At 44.3% G+C, this 18,106-nt stretch overlaps 1 protein-coding gene across 3 annotated transcripts in view; it reads right to left on the minus strand.

The window, feature by feature from the left end:
- Positions 1-18,106, minus strand: part of LOC123763023 (bumetanide-sensitive sodium-(potassium)-chloride cotransporter) — a 91,457-nt gene that overhangs the window by 64,242 nt on the left and 9,109 nt on the right. The gene's annotated exons all lie outside the window — the stretch shown is intronic.

Below are 18,106 nucleotides of genomic sequence, written 5' to 3' on the forward strand. Positions count from 1 at the left end.
TCTACATGTTGGAGTTGCTTTGTTGCTGTTGTAGTGCGGGTGTGTCACGGTGCAGTGGTGGTATTGTGATGATGGTTGACCAGACCACACACTAGAAGGTGAAGGGACGACGACGTTACGGTCCGTCCTGGACCATTCTCAAGTCGATTGAGCTTGTGATGATGGTGCTATGGTGTAATAGTGTTGGTAGAAGAAAGGGTGATGGTGGTAGTAATAAGAGTGATGGCAAGGGGGAGTTGTATTAGTAATTGTGGTGATGCAGTAGTAGTAGTGGTGGCTGTAGTGGTGATGTTAACAGTGGTTGTGGTACTGTATTTACAGTGGTGGTGGTGGTGGTGTCATTGTCAATGGTGATAGGATCAGTGGTAGGCATGTTGGAGGGGGGGGGGGGTTAGGGAGGGTAGGTAGGAAAATCAGATACCTGCGCTCACATTTCTGGCTGGAAGAGATGCCAGTTCAGTATATAACATTACGTGATTTAAAATTGTATCCCAACCTGGACAGAAAGATGCTAATTAAGGGCTATTATACAGTTAATAAGATAAACTCGTAAACATTTTTGGAGCTCTTCTTGAAATCCGGTTCAGAGAGCACATCACAACTTTAAAATATATGGTATGTTTCAAAAGCATACAATATAAATGTAAATCAAATTGCTTCTTGCTAAAATAAAATCCTAATTACATTTACTGAAAAATTTCTAATGGGATCTGCGCATGCGAACATACATTTTGGAGTGGGGTACCTTGAGGTGCTTCCGGGGCTTAGCGTCCCCACGGCCCGGTCGTCGACCAGGCCTCCTGGTTGCTGGACTGATCAACCAGGCTGTTGGACGCGGCTGCTCGCAGCCTGACGTATGAGTCACAGCCTGGTTGATCTGGTATCCTTTGGGGATATAATTCGTATATACAAAGCTCGTTTTCAGATTGTCAAACCCGCATATACAGTTAAGTTAGGAAGTATTACCCTAAGTTAGAATGTTTTGGACACAAAACTGTTCTACAGTCTTGCCACTAAGGGGTTACAGGCACCATTAATAATAGGTGTCTTTGTAACACATAAGTCGAGAGTTTTAACCAGAAATTCGCAGACACCGCAAGTTTGGCAGAACAAAAAATTCAACGATAACTATGAGGTATTGATTAATGGAAGACGGGATAAAAGTGCTGTGAGAAGTGGGGAGAGCACAGATAACGAGAGAAAAGGTGCAGAAATAACAGAGTGAGCAGTTGTAACGATGTGTTGGAGAGGTGAATTAGGTGTATCATGTAATATTATTTATGATTTTCACTATGTTTGGTATACCTGGGAGTCAAGTCTTTGTTTTTTTAAGTTTACAGTCGTCTTGACTAGAGGGAGGAGTCGCTTGGGTTGTGTATACAGTACTTGAGAGCTCCGAGATGCCTGTGCTACTCTTTTTAACTGATGACTTAACCATTATCTCAAGTACCCACACGTCGTAACCCCATTTAGACCTAGGCTCTCAGAAGTATCTTAACCACATGTTGAGATAACGTCCAAATATATCACGATAAATAAGTAAGGAGACATGGTCTGGCTCCCTTAAAAAACCAACACGGCCCACGGAGGACGACACACGAACGGAAAAATTCTACCGAACACGTTGGGTGTGTCTGTGTAGCTGATGGTTATTGGCTAATATACACCACTCACTAAACATTTTGGATCAGTTTAAACAAAGCGTAAAGCTCATTGAGAGAGAGAGTAAGATCCTAGTCATGATTCGAGGGTCAGAGGCAGCTGCGACATGGCGGAAGTTAGCTAAAAAGTCCAGTTGAGACCTGGAGACGCTTTGTTATTTTATAAGTATATTCTCACACCTCACCAATGTCCAATGTACCATGTTCAATGTTTCCATTGCTGTGTTGGATAACATTGCATATAACTAACCGCATGTGTTCCTGCACATCTAGTTGCATAAGAAAATATTCTATATTTTAGTGTGTTTCAAGTGGTTAATTAATAACCCCATAATTATCCCGGTTGATTTGTGCTCTCACCCCCCCCCCCACCCCATTTATTCTGACTGGCGGACCTTGTCCTTGATGGCTGGTGTCAAGTAGTACCTCCCTCCCTTCCCTGCCTTACCCCCCCCTTCCCTCACATCACCCAACTCCTCCCATCCTAAACATCCCCATCCCCCCACTAACGTCTTCCCCTGTCGTCTCCTTTACCCATATTTGTGTGGTGGATCATCGCCATGATTAGTAATGAGCGATAATGCGGGATAAGACAAGAAAAATATTTAATGTAAAGTGCTTTAATACAACCTCTCGTCCAAAAAATAATAGTACCCATTGTGAATGTACAAAATACGGATTTGCACAAAGTAAAGGTAAAGGAACAGGGGGTAGAAATAGCCTAAGCTACTCTATCCCTTTGAGATTTATTTCTTTCTTGTCTCAATAAACATACTTGAACTTGAAAGGTAAAGATTTTGCTCTAGTAATATTGCTGAGGGTCCGAGAAAGCATAGTATATGTACTTACTAAATTGAGTCTAAAATTGCGTGTAGTAGGCCTAGCATTGCTTATTTAGGCCTAAGACAGGTCTTACGTTAGGGTTATGGTTATGCTGTCCCAGTTTTTGTTATGCCCTGTAGAATTCCAACAGAAAAGAATGCGGACCTTTTCACAGAATATTCCATTCACACTAGCTCGAAGTACCATCATTTTGGAGGACTGGTTGTTTGAAGTAGGCTAGGCTAGGCTAGGGTAGGCTAGGATAGGATAGGGTAGGCTCGGGCGATTTAGTAAATTTTCTGTCCTCTGTGACAACTCAAGAGGACGGCCTGTATAATGGACAAGCTCAGATAATGTGCTTGTGGTCGTTCTTGACACCATTGTTGATATAATAACTCATTAAACTGAATAACTAGTTTATCAAGAGTGTAATTTGATTAGCAAAACTAAATTTAAACAGACTATCAAAACAAGTGGTTAAACATGTACAACCATTTGTTAAGTTCTGAAGTTCACGTGTAAAGTGGCTAAATAAGAATGTCAGTTAACTTGTTTGAGCAAATCAGTAACTTCACACTAAAGCTAATTTGAAAAAATAATGATTTAATTTAATTTGACATCATTCAAACCAACCGTCCCTGAACAAAATGAGGCGGCCTGATATAAGGAAGTGAGAAGTGCTGGGGTCAGAGATAAGAAAGTGAGAAATATTCGCGATAGATAAGGGAGTGAAAAGCGAGGAGGTTAGTGATAAGGTGAGAAATATGAATGCTTGAGATAATGGGAGTGAAGTTGGTCGGCTGGAGATGACGGTAAGATAAACGGCATGTGGCCTGTCCTAAAAACTAAATATAGCACAAAACATCATACAGCCTTGAACAACACGAGCCTGAACTACAAAGCGAGAAGGTAATTGTAAGGCTACTGAAAGATACATTACACAACCCTACTTTACAATAATTATATCAAAGTTCTACTTCATGATGTGCCAAATAAGGTAGGCAGGCAAGGCCAGGGAGAAGGGAGAGTACGAGCATGGACACGTTCTTCAATAAGATGAATACAGCAGAGCGCAAGCACAACCTCCCCCCCCAGCTCTTCCTATCACCTTCAAGCACGGGCTGCAGGTCATCAAAGGTCAGCCGCACTTAACACCGGGAGGACAGAGGGCCATTACATGGAGAAAAGGATCCTTTGTTTGGTGCAGTGACCAAGCGGACTTCAATTAGCTTGGCAGGCTCCTCCTATACTATAACTACCCCGGTCTTAAGTCCATACCAACTACACCTATCGTTAGCATAGTCAGCTCACACCCGAATGGTCTCGGGTTCAAATCCCGGGCAGAATGAGAAGTTTGTTCAGGTTTCCGGATGCGTCAGTTTATTCAGCAGTAAACGGGTACTCGGGAATCGGTAAACTTGCATCCTAGGGAAGGCAAGTCATTGGCCTAGGACCCTACGGAACCTAGTTAAAAAAATAATTGATGCATAATAATTGTAAATTGTTATTATAACGTGAACTTGCACATGCATTTAAATCACCTTCTGTGGTCGCGAGTTCAATAACCCACTTCACTAGCATAACAATTCTCTATCTTCTTCTATAGCTGACTAAAACGTATACATGCTAATCAGCTTTGTAACTGAATGACCAGAGTCGATAAATTCCTTCCTCTCAATGTTCGCTGATGTAAAAATTAATACGAATAAAGAATGAAAGAAACTACAGGCTCAGGACAAAATGAAAGTGGTTACTAGAGTTCAACTCTAGTAAGTGCAAAGTAATAAAGCTGGATATGGGGAACAGGAGGACAGACAAGGATCAACATGGGAGAAGAAATCCATCTGGAATCGGACAAAGAAGACATTGGGAAGGGGGGGGGCTGCTATTACACCGATCCTGTCAATAGAAGTCAACATCAAAAGAATATATTCAGCTGCATGCGGAAGGTTAGCAAATATAAGAACTGTCTTTAGGAATCTGAATGGAGTCGTTCAGGAAACTGTATATCGTTTATATCAGACTAATTCTGGAATATGCGGCACCAGCGAGGTCCTTATCTCGGTAAACCAAAATGAACCTGGAGAAGGTTCAGAAATATGCCCCAGAACTGAGAGGTATGAGCAATGAGGAAAGACTAAAAAGAGAATATGAGATATGATTACCACATACAAAATACTTAGAGAAATAGACAGGGTAGAAAAGGACAGACTGTTTAGCACAGTGGTTCCCAAAGGGTGCGGCGGGCCACACTGATGCACCCAAAAGGATCGCAAGTGTGGCGTGAGCAAATTTTTATTCCGAAAGTGCGGCCCAGATAAAAAAGTTTCGGAACCACTGAATTTTAGCGGATGTAATACACGATGAAGAGGGGGGAGGGGCAGGAGAAAACTAATTACCCAAATGTACCAGAGACGCTAGAAAGAATTTTTCAGTGTCAGGATAGTAAACATTTGGAATGTGCTAAGATGTGAAGTGGTGAAGGCAGACTCCATACACATCTTCAACAATAGATAGGCTCTGGACGCTATGCACCAGTTGATAGGGATAGACAGGAGGGGCCAAAGAGCCGTGGTTCATCCCCTGCAAATACAAGGTGAGTACCACGTCTGTGGTAGAAAATTAAGGAATTGATCGTCACTAAATATAGATAATTAGATATTTTCAAAGTTAGACCCCCCCCCTTCCTCATCCCCTGAGCGCCGTCAGCTTCAATACAGAGTTTAGCGCTGAAACTGCACAAGAACTTGCCTGTCACCGTCACCCGGAAAGTAAACCGCTTGGAAATCCCCCCATTGTCAACTGGGTGATCCAGCTGCTGATGACGCCGGGTAAGAAGAACTACCTGGCCGCCGGGGACCACTGCGACCAGTTCTCGTGCAGGTGTTGGAGAGTTGAGCTGACTAGTTACCCCCTCCGACCTCCCTCTCCTCACCCCCCCATCCACCATCCACCACTCCGTCCATTTTCTCCAACGTCCATTCTTTCCTCATATCCTCTCCCTCGCCTTTATAAACAGGTCTTAAGAGCAGACAGAGCGGAAAACATTCTATGAAGGAGCTCGTACAGGAAACTTGCTACAACTCGCTCTTCGCAATTAGAAAAGGTACAAATTTTCCTAAACCGCAAGACTATCATAAAGGCGCAGAAAATAATTTATATCGGTCTTATCAGCACGCGCTTGATACTCTTAAGTTTCGAGAGACGGTAACTAAATATATCAACGGCATCTGGTCTACTCCCCCTCCCCCTTCCCCATTATATTAATAAACATCAAACAGATTTGGAACCTTGAGAAGGTCTATCGAACCAATACGAGGTAACTCCTGTTTATATCCACTCAAACTCGTTCATATATGTCTAACCTACGCTTGAAACAATCCAGCTATTCTACATCTATTATGTTACTTGGACAGTTATCCCATAAATCAACCACCCTACCAACCAACCAGTATTTACCCAGGTCTTTCCTGTATATAAACTTAATATATATTTAAAAAGCAAGATGAAGACGAGGTTCCAAGTGACAGGAAACTATGAAAAGTGACGCCAAAATTCAGGAAAAGTGACAGGAAATGTGCATGAGGTAGTGTCCGACAACTTGATGTCGGTGTCTGAAAACTTGTTGGAAATAATTACCTGGGCGTTCACTATAAAGGACTACAACACAATAAAGGAAAACCAATACGGGTTTCGAAATCAACCCTCGTGTTGGTGCAGTGGCTGTGCCTGTAGCATCAGCAGGCACTGTAGTCGTAGAATGATTATTTATAGTAACCAGACTTCATTATCACACATCCGAGACATGTTTCACCACAGCCTGGTGCTATTTCCGAACCTTCCGTTTGTTATCCATCCGGCAGCGCAAGCCGGAGGGTGCGGCGGGCGGCAGCTTTCTACTGTGTTCTCCTCTACCCAGACACACACACACACACACACACACACACACACACACACACACACACACACACACACACACACACACACACACACACACACACCACAGTACATACACACACACACACCCCGCGGTACACCACTCAACACATCCTCAGGCTACGCTCGTCCAAGGTGCGGCCAACCCCAAGCTCGCATTCCTCCACAACTGTCAACAGAACCCAACACCTAGCCAAACCAATGCACAAAACTCTAATACAGTATTAATTCATATGAACAAATGACGTTTTTTGTATCAGACAGGCCGGCTGGAGCCTGGATGAGCCTAACCTGACCATGTGCAGGGCCCCAAGTGCTCTAAACTCTATAGTCCAGGGATTATCACACGCTTTGCAACATGGGGTTTATTTATACACCAAAATTGTATACAAAAATAGCCCATTGAACTTGCATATATTTAAATAACATAAATGCAGTACCGTGCTCGTTGTGTTGAAGAGGGAGGGGGGGGGAGGGTGTTAGGGGTGGAGTTCGGGGAAGGGCCGTGGGGGAGGTTTAACCTGCCCGTGCTCCCAAGTCCCAAACAAATTAACTCAAGAATTAAAAAATTAATGAGGCGGTAGTGATCGGTGTGTGTGTGTGTGTGTGTGTGTGTGTGTGTGTGTGTGTGTGTGTGTGTGTGTGTGTGTGTGTGTGTGTGTGTGTGTGTGTGTGTGTGTGTGTGTACACTAAATTCCACTTGGCTACAGTTTCCCAGAGGCCGGAGGCAAGAACTCATCTTACTCAGGTAGTCTGTGGGGGACATCCTCAGCACGAGGGACCGTTACTGTCGCGACAGTGTGGGTTAAGGAGCGCAAGACCAGCGTTAATGACCTTACAAACACTCCTGGAAATAACATGACTCAGTACGCTCCAAATTTATGGAAAATTAAAGATACAATTTTATATTTAAGATTGTTCGGGCGCAGCCTATCAAAGATGGCATCTCTGGTCCACTGGTGTATTGTGAAATGTTCCCCAAAATCCATCCCCTTTTCCCCTATGTATATAATGTATACAGTATATGAATATACATAAACGCGCTCAAGTGTCGCGTCAGACTAGAAATAAAAATGAATTTTGGAGAATTGATTTTTGAATTACCATCAACAGTGAAAAGAAACGTAAGAAAGATCGAGAAAATTCGTGTTAGAATTATTATTAATCTTACTTTTTCGGTCATATTTAATAATATATATACAGAAGCGTATATAAATTTTTGTCATAACTTGCATAGTGCAAAGACGAATTTTAAAGATAAATAGAGTTCCTCTAGTCTAATAAAACAAAATTATTTAATAAAATACTTTTAAAAATAAAATAGCTCCCTCCATCGGTGAGATGACGTAAGTCTGAGGGTTGGTAAATGTTAATCACCTTGTTTGACAGTGTCTTCACTTGAGACAGTTAAGCGAGTCCCAGCTGCGTCTGAGAAAAGTGTCAGGCAAAGAGATATACGCCGAGGTGTACCTACACCGCTACTCGGTATCTTGAGGTTATCTTCAGATGATTTCGGGGCTTAGTGTCCCCGCGGCCCGGTCCTCGACCAGGCCTCCACCCCCCAGGAAGCAGCCCGTGACAGTTGACTAACTCATAGCTACCTATTTACTGCTAGGTAACAGTAGCATCAGGGTGAAAGAAACTCTGCCCATTGTTTCTCGCCGGCGCCCGGGATCGAACCCGGGACCACAAGATTGAGCCCGGGACCACAGGATCACGCGTCCAGTGTTCTGTCTGCTCAGCCACCGGCTCCCAAGTCGAACTCGGTGTATAATTACACCTAGTTTACTTCAAGTCCTGAACAATTAATTAAACCACCTCTCGGGTGGCTTAATCTTCATCAATCAATCATCTACAGGTGAACAGATGAACAATCCAAGCAACACCTTCCTGGTGGGGTGTTGACTTGGAGCTACAGCGGATGTTCACTCAAGGAATGAGTAGTGCTGCCCAATAAGCTCATCCTTCAGGGCAAAATTAAAATTAATGTGGAGGTGCGGGGGGGGGGGTAGTGGAGGGGCAGAGAATGGGGGGTAGATGAGGGGCAGAGAATGGGGGGTAGTGGAGGGGCAGAGAATGGGGGGTAGTGGAGGGGCAGAGAATGGGGTGTAGGGTGATGAGATGTGTGCGTAGGGGATGTAGGTACTTGAATGAGGGGGTGTTAGGGGGGGGGGGGTTAATGAACTCGGTCGGGATGTGGGTGGGTGGGATTGGGGGATTGGGGGGGTTGATGCTGGTGGGTGAATGGGGACGGAGGGTGGGTAAGTGAAAGGTGTGGATCATTAATGAGTCTTGAATCACATTCCCGATGAATCTAAAGCTCTAATGAATTTAATTATGGACATGTTATCAGCGTAATAAATGACAGCACGAGCACTTATTGCGACGCTGTCATTTCCAACAGGTCACTTGTCTTTCTCTGCACCTCTCCTCCCCTCCCCTGCCACCCTTCCCTCTTGACGTCACTAAATAGTGCCTGGCGGTCACAGAACCCGCCATCTTTTCTCACCTGCATGCACTCTCTCACAAGAGGCACATAATGGGCTCGGACACTGAACCCCATAAATGAATTGTGGGGTTCAGTCCCTGAACCATTACAGCTCAGCCCATTATGTGCCTCTGTAACCCTTTCCACTACCGCCCACAAGATGGGTATGGGGTGCATAATAAATGAACTAAACTAACTCTCTCACAAGTGTCTTATTCCCTTCACAATATCATCGTAGGGAACAAGTCAACTCTTAAAGAGTTTTCACATATTTGCCGACGTAGGAAGATAATCGGATACCGGGAAAACCGAACATTTTGAGAGAATTAAACATACTTGGAGAATCGAACTTGGCCAGATCTCTTGAAATTATGAACGACATTGAATCCTATGTCAATCACTTACGATTTCCAAAATGTTGTGATTTCCAATCACTACATTTGAACGTTTATGGACACTCCAAAATGGCCATTAAGTAAGTTGGCCCGCCAACTTCCCATGAAGAACTCTTAATTTAGTTCGTAAGACTTAGTCTGTACATTTGAACACCGATAAACCTTTCAATATGACTGCCAGAGCCTATCAAGTTTTCATAATCATCTTATAAAGATATCGTTGTGATCAATCGGTATCAGATTTGGAGGAGAGACCGATTGATTAATAACGATGCTGATAATAATAATAACCAATACAAATAGCAATACGTAATAATACAAATAATAATAGGAATAATAATAGCAATAGGCTGCTGTGATTCAGGTTTGGCAAACCTAAAAATAATAAAGTTCAAATGTGAGATGCCTTTGGTCCAGAAGTGGAGCACAAAGAAAACTAAACGTTACTGTATCTTGCAACAAGAAAGAGTAGGCAATGACGCAGGTGAAGTCACTTGGCAACTTTGGTGACGTTGGCGTCCGTCCAACAGCTCTGGTACTAACCTTTCTCAGTCTACCTGGAACACACACACTCACCCCGCTCCAATACTCTCTTGCCCCTTTCCCCTGGAACACTCTGTGTCTCCCCCTTCTCTGCAACACTGCCGACTCCCCTTCCCTGGAGTGTACTCTGCCGTCTACATTCCCTGGAACACCTTTCCGCCAATCTCCTCATCTGGAACACCTTGCTACCTCCCCTCCTCTGTTGCATCCATCACCCCAACTATTGCTCCGAATCCAAGCCCCCAACCCTCCCTCCCTCACTCTAGCTCAAACCCCACTCCACCCTTCACTCTAGCCGCCCCATCAATCACTCCAGCTCCACCCTTCAATCATGGCCCCACCCCATATCCTGTCCCAGAAAATGACAACACTATAGCTCAGTTCCACTACAGGACTAATGTTACAGCCCAGATTACAAACCACGCCGAACCGCACTACTTGGCCTAGTATGCGAAACCCCATTTGCCTAACAGGCAGATTTGAATTATTTTCAAATACGGTATTTCTTTCCTAATTGGTTTATGCCAAATAATATTATTATAGTATATTAAGAACATACCTTAGTAATTTAGTTATGTTAGGTTTCGTAAAATTCCTATGTTAATTTTAACTCAAAGAAAAAATCATATATATAATACAATAGAAAGCTTTATCATTCCTTAAGAAAAAAAAATTAAAAAATATAATATTTCAAGAAAATTCGACTTGTTAAGCAACTTGGTCTATTAGGTACAATATATATATATATTATATATATATATATATATATATATATATATATATATATATATATATATATATATATATATATATATATATATATATAATGTGTGTGTGTGTGTGTGTACTCACCTGGTTGTACTCACCTAGTTGTGCTTGCGGGGGTTGAGCTCTGGCTCTTTGGTCCCGTCTCTCAACTGTCAATCAACTGGTGTACAGATTCCTGAGCCTACTGGGCTCTATCATATCTACATTTGTGTGTGTGTGTGTGTGTGTGTATGTGTATGTGTGTATGTGTATGTGTATGTGTATGTGTATGTGTATGTGTGTGTGTGTGTGTGTGTGTGTGTGTGTGTGTGTGTGTGTGTGTGTGTGTGTAAAGGCGCCTTCGCCCTTGGAGCATTCCAAGGGCGAAGGCGCTAGTATTCTTGAGCGGTGTGAACTGGATAACAGGAGGTTGCTTCCAATGTGCAAGGTGGGTAGTTTGTGCTTGCAAGCAGTTGTGGGGGAGAGGTGGCGGGGCTGTATGATCACGCAGAGGCAACCCAGGAAGGTGTATTAAAGGGTTGTAAAGCAGTCAATGTGTATAGAAGGTGGGGTTGTGAGAGACTTGTGGAGACACCGAGGAGTGAGAGAGAAGGAGGGAGGTTGTAGGAGGGGAGGGGAGCCTGTAACAGTCCATTTTGGGAAGCTCTCGTTATTAATATTATAGTGTTTACCTAAGAGCGCCTGCCTAACAGTGACTACGGGGGAGTGACGTCTAGCTCTTTGTCATCCACCTTTTAGCCTTCTTCATGAACATCAAAAATGGCAAAAAAGGCCTTGTATGTTAACTCAACTTTCGTCGCAGGTAAATATTTTGACAAGACCTGGTATTTTTTAAGCCAATTTCACTTGTTGACCATCAGTACAGCTTCCACCCATGTGCTTGCCCTTTTATTCCATTTTTCATATGTTAAAAAGGCTGTCCTTGTTCAACTTGTTTATTCGCCTTAGTATCTTGTATGTAGTGATCATATTTTATATGCTATATCTCTTTTGGGGTTATAATATTTACTGTACTTTAACACATTCTTAATTGTAGCTCAGCCTTGATCTCGCAGTAATCTTATTGCAACTCCTCGCACGTTTTCGGGTCTGCTTTTGTGATTCACGAGATGCGGAAACCAGGCGGATGCTGCGATTCAGGTATGGGGTTCATATGGTACGTAAAGACTCGTGCAGTGCACGGGGGGTGACATCTCCCGTCACACAGGGTGCAGTCGCACCTCCACAGATCTCCAGTATCATCTCTTGATACTGGTAATGGCTCAAAAGGGCCACCACTTACGAGCTATTCATGCCCGTGCCACCTTTTGGGTGGCTTAATCTTTATCAATCAATCAATTCGTGCAGTGCTGCTGTAAGACACTAGTCTTCTTCATTCACTGCATATTATTACTCTGAAGTGTATATGCCTGCACCTCGGGTGTGCGACACACACTAGCCCTTTGTACACACACTTTAGCTCTTGGAACCCCAATCTACTGGCTGCTCCCCTTTATATCTTCCCTCCCCAATCTAAGTATCTTTCTTTGTCTTTGTTCTTCCCTCTTTAACGCCACTTCCTACCACCAGTCTTTCTCCTCCCGCTCGCCTTGCCTACCCTTCTTATCTTGTCTCCTCTCCCAACCAGCGCAGATGCACCCTCTTCCATAATAGTTAATGTTAACATAGTCTCAGTATACCATAGGTGTTGTCTAGGGTCTATATCATTATTGTCCAAGACCTGAGAAAAGTAGGTATCCCTCAGTGTCATCGCTACTATTTAAACAAATCTAACCTAACCCAATGAAAATAAGCAAACAATTTTGTATTATAAATGGTATGCGCAAGATGTAACGTCACTATGACGTTACAACGTTCATGCTAATACAGGTTTTAGTGCATAGAATGTTTTCCAGCGCTCCTGCCATCAGCCCTCTCAAGTGACGGAGGTCCAGCCACTGCTCTTGAATTACTCATTTGATGGGAGCGCCAGTGTCAGGCCTATACACTGTTTATCCAGTGACTATAAAGTTACCATTGGCCGGGTTGTCTTTCATAATAGTGGCCCGGGGCGGCCAGGTAGTGGTCCTGGTGTTTCCCCAGCCGCCGGGGTGTGCCTGCTCCTCTCACCCGTGCCTCAGAGAGAGAGAGAGAGAGAGAGAGAGAGAGAGAGAGAGAGAGAGAGAGAGAGAGAGAGAGAGAGAGAGAGAGAGTGGAGTGTGTGAGCGAGTGGAGTGTGTGTGTGAGTGTGTGAGAGTAAGTGAGAGCGAGTATGAGAGAGTGAGAACGAAAGTGGACGAGTGAATAAGTGAGTGAGTGAGTGAGTGTCGTGACGTTCAGTATACTATTGGCATCTTAACATCAGCAAGACCAAACAAACCCTAACGCCCCAGCCACCACCACCACAACAAAACCCGCCCACCAATACAAACCTTTTAACTTTAAATCTTTAAACAAACCTGCTTGACAAACACCTCACATCGCTGCCCACATTAAAACCACCTTCATATTAAACAAAAAAATAACCGGTTACATACAGTTTTAACACATTCCACCATTTGTTCTCTAGAACATAATGGTATATAGAACATAGAACGCCGTAAAGAAATTACAACAGTTTCGCCAAACTAGAACTGTACAAACCCGAGCCACCCACCCAACCCTATCGAGGTTAATGCATGGAGGACGTCGGTATTAAGGTGATTTATTTTCTATTACGTCGCCTGTCTCAGATGGGTTGATTCCGTAACAAATCGCGACGTAATGGGATAGAGGACAGGATGGATGCCTTACTGAATGTCTAATTACCACCACCTGGTGCAGAATTGGCCCCAGGTGACGTGTGATGGCATTGTTAATATTGAGATAATTACTGTGGTGAGATCCTGGAGCTAAAGTGCTGGTATACCAGTTTACAACTTCCCCCCATACACACCACTCAACCGTAAACCACCTCACACACACACACACACACACACACACACACACACACACACACACACACACACACACACACACACACACACACACACACACACACACACACACACGCACACACACACACACACACACACATATATCCATATCTAGTCCATATCTAGTCAAGCATAAGACTAAACTGGAAAAGGTTCAAAGGTTTGCCACCAGACTAGTACCCGAGCTGAGAGGTATGAGCTACGAGGAGAGACTACGGGAATTGAACCTCACTTCGTTGGAAGACAGAAAAGTTAGGGGGGACATGATCACCACATTCAAGATTCTCAAGGGAATCGACAGGGTTGATAAAGATAGGCTATTTAACACAAGGGGCACACGCACTAGGGGACACAGGTGGAAACTGAGTGCCCAAATGAGCCACAGAGATATTAGAAATAACTTTTTTAGTGTCAGAGTGGTTGACAAATGGAATGCATTAGGAAGCAATGCGGTGGAGGCTGACTCCATACACAGTTTCAAGTGTAGATATGATAGAGCCCAATAGGCTCAGGAACCTGTACACCTGTTGATTGACGGTTGAGAGGCGGGACCAAAGAGCCAGAGCTCAACCCCCGCAAGCACAACTAGGTGAGCACACACACACACACACACACACACACACACACACCTGGGAACAAACCCACTGTTCCTAGTCAGAAGGGAAAAGTGTTACCTTGAAACTTGCCGTTGTCACCGTGGAGAGCACAGCGCCACGGTCATAAGCAATAATGTTTTATAATACCAAATATATTCTCTTGCTCGAAAAGTCGTGAACATATTCTGGATATCAGTGGACCAGTGTGACGGGAACCTGGACACCTTGTGGAACCCGTGAACCACGACTATGTTCACAATGGAAGTCCTCGAGTACTACTAGATAACTACCATAGCAATTTAAGCATCTTCAGGTACCTATTTTACCACTTCCAAGGAACCAGGTCACATTTCCCACATTTCGAGTCGATAACAATCACATCGAACACAACACGGGTCTCTAACTGATTTGAAAGCTTACCCAAACCAACCTAGCCAAGCTCAACAGTCAAACTCAAGCCAATACATCCTAGCCTAACAAACAGAATACAAGTTTTGACGAATAGTCTTGTGTACGATTTAACCATACCGCTTTCGAACCACTCTGAACACCTTGAGAGTCCTCATTTACCACCGGACCACTGCTGTCACAGATTTATTTTTGCGACGATAAGTGAACACTACTCTTGAACCCCTGACAATGTATCTAGCGACCACCCGAACCACTGATAAGATACCTAGAGAACACCTGGACCATTAACCACGTATCTTGTGAACACCTGGACCAATGACAGGGAGTCTCCATACTCCTGGACCACTGCTTGGCCTCCTAAGATATCAGCTTACCTTCTATGATATTCAATATGGTACCACAGAGAGTGAACCTGACACCACTGGAATAGCTGCACCATTCTTAACATGAGTGGTTCAATGGTGCTCTAGTGGAGTGCCACTGGACCACTGTTATAGTGGCCTGTTGGGCCGCTGGTGGGACATCCTCTTGCGTGTGTGGGGGCGATCAACAGGCGGATCTGGGGTCACGCAACGTGCATTATGTCGCGACTTGGATCACTGTTTATGTCCTCCAAATCGCTAGCATGTGACTCCCATTTACACTCCAACTTCTCTCACCCCTCCTCCCATGTGCACCCTAACCTTCCCCCCTCCCATGTACACCCCCAACCTTTTCCTCTCCACGCCCATGTACATTCCTAACCTCTCCCTCCTCCCATGTCAACGCCCATCCTTTTTCCTTCCATATGAACCACACAGCTCGACTCTCGTGTGACAACCCCATCACTCCTAACTCCCATGCTCGTTCCTCCTCTCACTCTCTTCCTCCCATGTCCAACCTCTCATGGTCACTCCCACCTCTTCCGTGTCCATTTCTGCTCCCTGCCAGCCTCGTCCCCCAGCGCGCACGTCCGCCCTCCCCTGCCGCAGCCATGTCACCTCCGCCGCCGCCGCTCGCCGTCATTACGCTGGCATGCGTAACCAGTTCTAACAATTAACTTGTTATTTTCCCTTGAGTTAAATGTGGCCCTGTTGGATTCTGATCGATTCCCTTTCCCACAGCTTCCGGTGTGTCTCTTGTCTCTTCCTCGTACGTTCATCCTGTCCCTTTCTCGCAGCTGCCCACGTATCTCCTGACTCCACCCTCTTTCTTCTCCAGTTGGGAGTCTCAATTACCCTGTCAACTTCCTCCCTGTCTTCCTCTGCCCCTCCCTCTCGTCTCCGCGACCAGCCAACAAACCACACCTCAGCCATGGTGGCTGTGTTCTTCACGCTGGTCCTTGATCAATTATCCGCAGAGAACCAACACCTCCTGCAACCCTTCTACGTGACCTAAAATGTCTAGCCGCATGAACTTGAGGAGGAGGAAGGACGCACATGAAGGAGGAAGAAATATCAAAGGAAGCGAGAAGGATTAAGTAGTAGAGCAGGAGTAAGAGGAAGCAGAAAAAGAGGAGTAAGGAAGAAGTGGAGGTGAAAGTGTTAGGAAATAGAGGATATGGGATGGACAGGAGGATGGAGTAAAGCAGACAGTTTTAAAGCAGCCTCAAGTGTGTCATCGTGACACACTTGAGGCCGGGTCAGAAACACGGTGAACACCAGCGCTGAAAAACACGGGTGAAATTTCCCCAGAGACCATCCCGAGGCTTAATTCGGTTGAAGGTAATCAGATTCGAAAGAGGTGCGGCCTGAGGAAGGAAAGTTAAGGAGAATGAAGGAAGACAGTATAGAAGGAAGGGAAAACGTGAAAGAAATAATTTAATAATTAATAATTTATCATCTTTCAATATTCACAATTCATTTAGAAAAGTTACCGAACATAACCATAACTTGCTGGTCATGAACAAATGTTGTAAACTAACAAGGGTTCAGAAGAAATCGAGAGTATTCAGATATGGATGTCCAATAACCATTGCTAATCAGCGAGGAAAGTGTGGGGAATTTAAGTGAAGTGTTAAGTGAGCTTGGAAGTGGTATAAGCGAGAATGAGAGAGTCGGTGTTGCAGAGTAAAGAGCTCCTAAGCTACACAACACATTGGTATTCCATATTATTCCCAGTCATCTCTGTGATTTAAACAACGAATATAAAGCAGAGGAAGTGGAAGGAGGAAAGCAGATGAATGAAGGAGCAGGTAGAGAAGGGAGAATAGGATGATTAAAGGAAGCAGAGACTGCCGAGTATGTCTGCGTTTCTGTACCCTACTTTTCTCTCCGTCATCCAGGAAGCCCAAATGAAGGTCCGGCGCCACTAACGACACTACAAAAACCACACCACCACCACCACCACACACCCTAGAGGCAGGTCAGGCTGTGGTGAGGCCGGGGAAAACATCACATATTGACACCATAAACACTCCCGTCCATCCCTTTTAGCGAAGAGGGGGGAGGAGCATCTATCCAAGAGGGAAACTTTCGCCTCACAGCATTAAAAAACGGGGTTTCCCACTCCATTAAGACGAGGAGGTGAAGTGTCATCCTGGAGATGACAGTGAGGTAGTGACGGAGGCAGCGGAGATGACTGCAGATCGATGACGGTGGCTGAGGCCGTGTAAGAGAAAACAAATAACAGAAGCCCTCTTGATCCACCATGAAGCAATCTGGCAGGAAATGAGAGTAGGAATCCGGGTGATCTATGACTCCAATCAAAATATCCTTGTTCTACATGTGTATTGCATCAGCGTCCCCCAAAGTTTCATGTTATTGTCTCTTGTTTCTGAATCTACCTACCGAGGTGTACCTCCTCCATAGTAGAGTGGTGAGTATTTCAAAAAGGTTGATTTCTAATGATGATATATCAGTTTAGTCGCCTTTATTTATCCTCTCTCAAGAGGATAAATATTGTTTATTCCTCTTTGTTATCTTCGTCTTTGTTATAATTGGTGTTTGTTGTATATAGATGGATCTGAAGGTAAGATGGTGGTGGCTGAGGTGGTGTATGTAATGAGGACATGGCCGACATCACCACAAACCCAATAACCCGCAAACAGTACCAAAAATATCAGGGAAAAACACGAATAACACATGAAAATATTTAAATGCACAAAGCAACGTTGTTGGGCAAGAGTGGGAAAACAATTGATTGTGGAGCATGAGGTAAGAGCCGGGTGAAGGCGTTGGGAGGACAGGCAGGTAGAGAGAGCTGCTGCTGCTGCTGCTGCTGCAAGGTCTGGTCTCTGACGGAGGCCCGGCAGGTGGCTCTAACCTTGAGAGGTCTCGGTTTCCTAATGCTCCGAGGTAAGCGGGCCCAGACAGAAGGTCAACTCACTAACGATTAGGCTACTTAATATGAGTATTTAAAACCATTTATGACCATCTTCATGTAACACAATACTTCAATATTTACCCAATCAAACTTAACGCCCAGCAATAGTTTTACAATTTATGTAAACTGTTTCAAGCTTTCAATTCTAAGAAGAAAATGAGTATATATTTGAACTAAACGTAAGCATACAACAGCTTATACTAAATATAAATATATATATTGAATATAC

The sequence above is a fragment of the Procambarus clarkii genome, chromosome 47 (genome assembly GCF_040958095.1).
Source record: "Procambarus clarkii isolate CNS0578487 chromosome 47, FALCON_Pclarkii_2.0, whole genome shotgun sequence".
Taxonomy (NCBI): Eukaryota; Metazoa; Arthropoda; class Malacostraca; order Decapoda; family Cambaridae; genus Procambarus; species Procambarus clarkii.